The following is a 10,031-nucleotide window of genomic DNA, read 5'->3' as shown; positions in this document are numbered from 1 at the left end:
ACACTTCCATAATAACAAAGATCTTGTTATTTTATTAACTCAGTATAAAAAGAACTTACCTTAAATGGTCCTACTCAATACACGCATAGTGTACTAGTGTAATTTATTAGTCAAGATAAACTAATACCAAATTACACTACGACTATTCCAATGGTTTGTTCCTTTCCATCTTAGTCGTGAGTAACTGTTTATAATTTATAAAGAACCGATAACATGATCTTCTGTGTGTGACACCACACACCATGTTATCTATGATAGATCAGATGCGAGCGATAGAGGGGGGGTGAATATCACTTCTTTTAAAACCTTTTCTTTTACTTTTAACTCAGAATTGTGCAGCGGAAATAAGAAAAGAGACAAAGTCGTTTACTTTGTTCGGAGCCTAGCTCGACTCCTACTCGAAGGCCCGCGGTCCTTGACCACACCGATGGGCAAAGCACTAAAACCCTTCTTTCCGAAATCTTCGAAAAGAAACAGATCGTACAAGTATAATGAAATAAGATAGTAACAATCCTACTATCTTATTTTAATTTAAGTGCAATATGAAAATAAATATACCGACAATAGTATGCGTAGGATGTAGCTTGGTCGGTACTTCCAGATGGAGTGACTTGCTGGGCTGTTAAAGATGTGTAGCACAATCCGTATGTAAAGAAGAGCTTTTGAGATGATCAGAAGAGTTGTTCTGGCCTCAGACTTCGAGCCTCATTTTTATAGGTGCCTTGGGTGTTTGGTCGACCAATCCCTCTGTTCGGTCGATTGAACCCGCTCCCTTCCTTCCTGGTTGGAGTCTGACGCTGGCTCGATCTCCGACAATCAATGCTCTTTAAGGGTTCGATCGACCGAACCCATTTTCCTGTCGACCGAACTGGTTCCTTCCCTGTTCGTCGAAATCTCCTGAGATCTTCATTAAATGCAGTATTAATATTGATTAGATCGGTCGACCGGTCCTCTGGTTTGGTCGACTGATCAACCTTTTTCCTATTCCTGCTGATCGGTGCTAATGAGCTGGCCAGTGCTGAGTCACCATGGATCGGTCGACCGATCCTCTGGTTCGGTCGACCGATCAAGCTTTGACCGGACTGAACTCTGTTTTGGTTTGAACTGATACCTGCTTTGAGTTAACCTGGTTCGGTCGACCGATCCTCATGTTCGGTCAACCGATCGGGTCGAACCTGCAAAATAGTGTTAGGCAATAATCCTGCAAAACAAAGATTAGCACAGTAATATAAAATGCATGAGTAATAATATAAGACAGTAGAACTGTCTTGATCTCAACTTAGAAACCTACCCGATTTCTTCAGTTGGATAAGCGACCATAGGTTGTTCCCTTCAGGAACTCGACCTCACTGTCGCTCCTCTAGTTGCTTACCTCAACTTACCTAGCAAGCATGGTCCTCTAGACCTGTTGGGACTTTTGCCTGCTCAATGTCTGATTGTCTGATCCACTAAGACTTTTCCTGCAATATTATATTAGCAAATAGCAATAATAATACAAAAAACAATGGTAAACCTAAACCTATATTTACCGATATCCGCTGGTCCGGTCAACCGCGCGCGGTCAACAGAAAACCATCCGATCAACCTTGCTTGGACTTCACTCCTTCAAGACTTCTCAATACCTAAGGTTACCACCCCCTAGGGTTTTCTCAACCTGGTTTCACTCACCAGGACCTAAGGTTACCACCCCCTAGGGTTTTCTCAACCTGGCTTCACTCACCAGGACCTAAGGTTACCATCCCCTAGGATTTTCTCCACTTGGCTTCACTCACCAAGACTCAGTATTTGGCTACCCAGGGATCAAGTCATCTAGACCTATCCATCTGGCTTCCACGATATACCGAGATTTCTCCCTTTGCCTAGCCTACAACTAGGACTTCCCTTGATCAAGCTCCATACTTAAACATACTTAAGCATACTTAAACATATTTGTCTGACATTAAAACCTTGGAGGTCGATTGCACCAACAATCTACAATATAAATTAATTGAGCAACTACACTTTTCATATAAATGTAGACATTTGACCAATGTGATTCTTTATTTCAAAATAAAATATTCACAAAAGGCTAGGCTTTCAGTATATACTCTAACAATCTCCCACTTATACTAAAAGACTATGCTATCATGAACGTTGTCATACATCTGATTCTCATTCCTTCAACATACCGATCAAAAGCTTTCGCCGGAAGGGCCTTAGTGAAAGGATCTGCTGATGCAATCTTGGCGATAACAACTTCTCCTCGCTTTATGATGTCTCGTATCAGGTGGTACTTGCGCTCTATATGTTTACTTGCCTTATGGGCTCGTGGTTCCTTCGAGTTTGCTACTGCTCCGCTATTATCACAATAAATTGTGATGATTTTGGGTAAACCAAGAATCACATCTAAGTCCATTAGAAAGTTCCTGAGCCACACAGCTTCTTTGGCTGCCTCAGAGGCTGCCACATACTCAGCTTCCATGGTTGAGTCAAAAATATATTTCTGTTTAACACTCCTCTATGCAATGGCTCCACCTCCTAAAGTAAACACATAGCCTGATGTAGACTTACTATTGTCCCTATCTGATTGGAAGTCGGAATCCGTGTAACCCACAGGGAGCAAATCATCTGCTTGGTAAATCAACATATAATCTCTAGTCTTTCTTAGATACTTTAATATATGCTTTACAGCAGCCCAATATCCTTGTCTAGGGTTACTTTGATATCTGCTAACCATGCCCACAACAAAACAGATATTCGGTCTCGTGCATAGCATTGCATACATTAGGCTTCCAACAGCTGAAACATAAGAAACTGCCTTCATGTCCTCTATTTCCTTTGATGCCTTCGGAGACATCTCTTTAGATAAAGCTACTTCATGCCTAAAAGGTAGAAAACCTTTCTTAGAGTCTTGCATGCTAAAACGAGCTAGGATTGTATCGATATCTGAAGTTTGGGATAAGCACAACATTCTTTTCTTGCGATCCCTTATTACTTTGATCCCTAGAATATGTGCACATTCTCCCAAGTCCTTCATATCAAATTGCTTGAAAAACCATACCCTTACTTCCAACAACACCTTGATATTGTTTCCAACTAACAAAATGTCATCTATGTATTGTACAAGAAATACCACCACGTTTCCATCACACTTCTTGAATACACAAGACTTATCCGGACACTGGATAAATCCATATGACTGGATTACTTCATTAAACTGGATGTTCCAAGACCTTGAAGCTTGCTTCAGTCTATAAATAGACTGATTGAGCTTGCAAACTAAATGCTCTTTACCTTTTTCAATGAACCCCTTTGTTGCTTCATATGGATGTTTTCTTCAAGACTTCCGTTAAGGAAAGCTGTCTTGACATCCATTTGTCATACCTCATAATCCATATGAGCGGCAATAGATAAGAGAATCCGGATAGACTTAAGCATGACTACCAATGAAAAAGTTTCCTCATAATCAATTCCCTCTTTCTGAGTGTATCCTTTCGCAACAAGCCTTGCTTTGAAGGTTTCCACCTTCCCATCTGTCCCTCTTTTCCTTTTGTAGATCCACTTACATCCAACAGCTTTTACACCATTTGTGGTTCTACAAGCACCCAGACCTTATTAGAATATATAGATTTTATTTCTGAATTCATTACTCTTTGCCAAGATGTTGCATCCTTATCTTGGAGTGCTTCGTCATATGTACGGGGACCAGGTTCATGTTTACCTGGGATCAAGTCCGAAGACTCTCCCAAAAACATAAATATTTCAAGTTGCCTCACAACCCTCCCACTATGACGAGGCATTGCCTGTGGTTGTGTATCATTTGTGATACGTGTTGTAATATCTTGTGTTATTTCATCTTATACTGTTAGTACTAGACTAGACGTGTACTCTCTTATTTCTTCTAGAACAATTTTACTCATGGGCTTGTGGTCCAGTATATAATCTTCTTCTAAAAATTGAGTATTGGTGCTAACAATGATTTTCTGATTTTTACGATTATAAAACATACCACCTTTCGTTCCTTTGGGATATCCTACAAACAGACAAACTTCTGTTCATGATTCTAACTTGTCAGTATCTCTCTTCAGCACATGTGCTAGACTACCCCATATCCGAATGTGTCTTAGACTAGTCTTACGCTCATTCCATAATTCCGTGGGAGTAAAAGGTACTGATTTAGAAGGTACCAAGTTTAGAATGTGTATTGCCATTTCCAAGGCATATCCCCAAAACGAATTTGGTAATTCTGAATAACTCATCATCGATCTAACCATTTCCATAAGAGTCTTATTCCTTCACTCTACCATACCGTTCTGTTGGGGTGTACCAGGTGCAGACAATTGGGATTGAATCTCGACCTCTAATAAGTAATTCCTAAACTCTCTCCTAAACTCTCCAAAGAGGTATTCGCCACCACGATCAGACCGTAGTGTCTTGATACTTTTACCATGATGTTTCTCCACATCAGCCTTATACTCTTTGAACTTATCAAAGCATTCAGACTTGCGGCGCATCAAGTAAATGTACTCATATCTCGAATAGTTGTCTATAAAGGAGACAAAATATTCGAAACCACCTCTTGCCTAGATAGACATAGGACCACACAAATCAGAATGAATTAGTTCTAACACATCTTTGGCTCTATACCTCTTGGCCTTAAAAGATCGCTTGGTCATTTTTCCTTCCAAGTAAGATTCGCAAATTGGAAAGTTTTCCAACACTAATGAACCCAAGAGTCCATCGGCTATAAGCCTTTGAATCCTACTCAAGTTAATATGACCAAGCCTTAGATGCCAAAGATATGTTTGGTTCATATTAGAAGGTTCATTTCTCTTATTAGAATTAGAAGATGTGTTATTAATTTCCATTTGTTGCTTTGCGGAAGATATTGGATTTAGAGTATACAAATTGCCTACTAATGTACCAGAACAGATAATAACTCTATTTTTCTTGACAACCACTTGTCATCAAAGGAAACAGTATATCCATCCAAAAATAATTTAGAAACTGAAATTAGATTCTTTCTAAAAATTGGTACATAAAGATAATTTCTCAAAATCAAAGTTCTATTCCTATCAAATGATAAGTAGACGTCTCCCACTGCAACAGCTGCTACTTTCGTAGCATTACCCATGTAGACGGTTATCTCTCCCTCATATAGTCGTCGAGTTTCCTGGAACCCCTGCAATGTATTGCAGACATGATCAGTGGCTCCTGTATCTGCACACCAGATACTGGTAGATAACATCGCTAAACATGTTTCAACTACTAGAGAATAAGATATACCTTTATTGTTCTCTCTCTTACGAGGACAGTCTGCCTTCCAATGTCCAGACTGCTTGCAGATGAAGCACTTGCCCTTTGGCTTCTTCATTCCAGCTTTTGGTCCAGTACTTAGAAATCTATTCACCTTCTTTGTTGAGCCAGCTTGTTTCTTTTTCTTCTTCTTGCCTTTCGACTTAGAAGTAGAACCATTTTCAGCAAAGTGAATTTGAGAATTATGACGAAATAACCCTTCTGCTGCCTGAAGTTCTGTCATTAGTTCTGCCAATGAATACATCCTCTTATTCATATTATAGTTCAGGCGGAACTGCTCAAAACTTCTGGGTAGCGTTTGAAGAATAATATCGACCTGGGTTTCCCCATCGATTTCAACTCCAAGGATTTGTATTTCATTCAAGTAAGCCATCATCTTTAAAATGTGATCCCTTATGGGAGTCCCCTCAGTCATGGTGGCTGTCATCAGTTTTCTCATTGTCTCTTGCCTAGCAGCCCGATTCTGATGTCCGAAGAGTTCCTTGAAATTGTTCATTATATCATAAGCTGTTGGTAAGTCCTGATGCTGATGTTGCAGCACATTTGACATTGAAGCCAAAATGTAGCATCGCGCCATCTCATCTGCTTTTTCCCATTTCTTATGATACTCAAGCTCCTCTTCACTAGAATCACTATTAGGCACATCTAGGCAGACCTCTGTCAGTACAAACTTATAGCCTTTAGCAGTATTATCTTGTTATCCTAAATAATTTCCTATAATCATCCATAAAGGAAGTTTGGTCTAGTGATCTGCAAGCAAACTCATCCGGTGGGAAGAGAGGCACTCAGAGCCAACACGCAAGTTTGTTGCATCACTTACAAACCAGTAATGGAGACCGTGGAATTTATCTAAAAATCCCTCTCCCACTTAGTTATTTAAGGTGAGGAATTTTAACTATGCTAGCTAACATACAAACACACATCACAGTAAATAAAAGCAATAAATATGAAAATTAATTTTCCAACTATTATGGCATTTTCCATCACTGCCCTTCGTGTGCTGCCGACCCTAGCTGCTGCCATCTTTAGCCACCGCAATCGGGTCCAGTCGTCGCATCCATCTTGCTTCCTTTTCCGCTGCGTCTCTGGTCCTTCAATAGTATCACGCCTCGCAAGGATACGATCTGCAACAAAAATAAAATTTTACATTTTTCGATCCTATATTCCACAAGGGAATATACATGAAGTCTAGATCGAAAAAATAAAGTAAAATCCTAATAACTAATACAACTCCTGCTGTATTTAATACATACAATCATGCACACACAATAAAATGCCCTTGGCATGTCCAAGGGTCCAATCACACACAATATCTATAAGCCATAATAGTTGGAGCCTGCAACCACAAAGTTAGCACATCCTACTATTATCCTGCCTAAATTATGTATGACATGTGCATAATTAAACTGAAAACCAAAACACAGAGGCAAACCCTAGCTCTGATACCAATTGTTGGTTGCTACGCAGAATATCATGCCGGTTTCCCTGTACAAAAATTTTGTACAAGTCCTGAACCTTTACTAACAACCTATTGTGTTCTTTAGAAATTAAATTAGGAATCACAAACGAAATTTTACATTATTGATTCCAAATTTAACTTATCTGTTCTTAGAGGTTTAGACTTGGATCGCAAACGATGCTTAACATTATTAATCCAAGACCACCTATGTTACAAAGTCAATTAAATATTTATTTCTAAAATTGGCTTCTAGGACTGCATGGCGAGGCACTAGTCCTTCTTGGGTATGAGATCATCCACCACTGCCTAGACAAAGCCTTTTATAGAAATTCAATATTTAATCTTTTTATAGTAACCCTAGGTTTAACCAAAAGGAATAATATCACAACATCGAAAAAGAAAAGAAACACAAATCGAAACATAATTCGAAACCTAGAATCTCTAGCCTCTTTTGTTTGGAATTCATACAAAGAAAAACTAGTATGATGCGGAAAACAATTACTAGTTATACATTTCTTTGTATGCAACGACCTCTTGATCTTCTACCGTATTCCTCTTCTTATCTCGAACGTCGTGTGGGCGACGATCTTCCAAGACGACAACCACCCAAGCCCTTCTTCTTCCTTCTTCCAAGTTTCGGCCAAGCAACTTCTCCAAGAAATTATAAGTCTCGGCCACCAACCAAGCTCCAAGGAAAACTAGGAAACAAAAACTCCTTTTTCTTCTTCTGCAAGCTAGATCCGGCCACCAAAGCAAACTCCTAGAGGTTGATGAGGTTCGGCCACTAAGGAGGAAGAGAAGGAGGAGATGATATGGCCGGCCACACCAAGGAGGAAAAGAGAGAGGAACAAATAGAATATGTGGTGTAAGGTGAGACACCTCTACCCTTTCTTTTATAATACTTGGTCTTGGCAAATAAGGAAATTAAAATTCCCTTATTTCCTTGCCATTGGTTAATGAGGAAATTTTAATTAAAAAATTCCTTTTAACCCTTATAATGGTCGGCCCCTACACATGCTCCAAATAAGGCAAGTTTTAAACACAAAATTAAAACTTCCTTATTTGTTTCCGGAAATTTTTAAAATAAAATTTTCACTATTAATTTTTCCTTCATGGTTGGTTATAAAAGGAAATTTTATAAATTAAAATCTCTCTGTTAAAACATGTGGATGATTTCCAAAAAGGAAAGTTTTCTTTAAAATTAAAATCTTCCTTTCAATCTACAAATAAGGAAAGATTTATAATTTTAAAACTCTCTTTTAAATCATGAGCATGGTTACATAAAAGGAAAGTTTTCTCAAAATTAAAATCTTCCTTTCAAACTACAAATAAGGAAAGATATCAAATCTTTTCTTAATCTTTTGTAGAAAGCTATAAAAGGAAAGATTTATATTTTTAAACTCTCTTTTAAAACATGACTTCCACATAAGAAAAGATTTAAAAAATAAATAAATCCCTTTTATATTTATATGACCGGCCACACCAAGCTTGGGCTCCAAGCTAGGGCCGGCCACCTTTCTCTTAGCTCATCCTTTGGTCTTGGCCGGCCCAAGCTTGGCTCTAAGCTTGCATGGTCGGCCACCTTAGGATGGGAATGAAGGTGGGTATAGGTGGGTATAATAATTTATAAATAAGAGGCTACAATAGGGATCGAGAGGAGGAATTGATTTTGGTCTCCCGATGAAATTAAGCTTCCCGTGTTTGCCCCGAACACCCAACTTAATTTCATCAATAATAATTCATACTACTAAAGAATTATTATTGAACTACCGCACCAATCCCAAATTATATTTTGGGCTCCTTCTTATTATGAGTGTGTTAGTTTCCTTGTGTTTAAGATATAGAATGTCCACTAATTAAATGAGTTACTGACAACTCACTTTAATTAATATCTTAGTCCAAGAGTAGTACCACTCAACTTCATTATCATGTCGAACTAAGTCCACCTACAGGGTTTACATGATAATCCTTATGAGAACCTCTTGGGGGCATCATCAACCTAGATTACTAGGATACAATTTCATTCTATAATCAGCAACACACCATATAAATAATACCATTTCCCAACTTATCGGGCCTATTGATTTATCGAACTAAATCGCACCCTTTGATAAATTAAAGAAATGAATATTAAGTACATGTGCTTGTTATTATATCATGATTAAGAGCACACACTTCCATAATAATAAAGGTCTTGTTCTTTTATTAAGTCGGTATAAAAAAAACTTACCTTAAATGGTCCTACTCAATACACTCAGAGTGTACTAGTGTAATTTTATAGTTAAGATAAACTAATACCAAATTACACTACGACTATTCCAATGGTTGTTCCTATCCATCTTAGACGTGAGCTACTGTTTATAATTTATAAAGAACCGACAACATGATCTTCTGTGTGTGACACCACACTCCATGTCATCTATAATATAAATTAATTGAACAACTACACTTAGCATATAAATGTAGATATTTAACCAATGTGATTCTTTATTTCATCATAAATATTTACAAAAGGCTAGACTTTCAATATACACTCTGACAGAAGCTTCTGTCATACGATCCTTTGTTTGACCATGCCGCCTATCAGCGACACTAGCTCCCAAAAGGATATCGAAAGATATCCTGCTGTGTCTGTTGCTTAGCCGATAGGGATAGCCGCTCGGCCGGAAGTCCAATGCCCGTGCACTATCTACTGTCAGGCCGAGCGGGATAGTCGCTCAGCCAGAAATCCAATGCCCGTGTACTGTCTGCTGTCGGGCTGAGCGGAATAACCACTCGACCGAAAATCCTCTGTCCTTGTGATCTGTCGCTGGGCCGAGCGGGATAGCCACTCGGTCGGAAGCTCACTGTCCGCGTGCTCAGCTGATGTTGAGTCTACTGCTTTTCCGAGCAGGGCAACTGCTCAGCCGAGCGGGGCAGCCGCTCGGCTCGGCTTCTGCATGTCGTTCTCCCTTAAGCGTCGAGTGTTTGAATGCTCCCTGTCTCAAAGTTGACGATGGATCGGGGCCTTCTCCCCATTCGGGGAATGTTTCTCCCGATCGGCCGATGTCCTCCACTCGTTGACCGCCTTGACTTTGTCCTCCTTTGACCTCCACCATGGCAGCGGGGTGGGGCCCCTCATCATCACTGCATCAATGTACATATCCAATGAATATATAGTCAATAGTTTTTGGCAATATCTTAATCTTTTTCGGATTATGTATCAAAATGTTTACAAGAAATCCCCACACTTGTAAGTATTTATAGGATGACTTACTTCCATTCTATAACTCATAAG

The sequence above is a fragment of the Zingiber officinale genome, chromosome 9B (assembly GCF_018446385.1).
Source record: "Zingiber officinale cultivar Zhangliang chromosome 9B, Zo_v1.1, whole genome shotgun sequence".
NCBI lineage: Eukaryota > Viridiplantae > Streptophyta > Magnoliopsida > Zingiberales > Zingiberaceae > Zingiber > Zingiber officinale.
The sequence above is the reverse complement of the archived record's forward strand: the minus strand, read 5'-3'. Positions refer to the sequence as shown.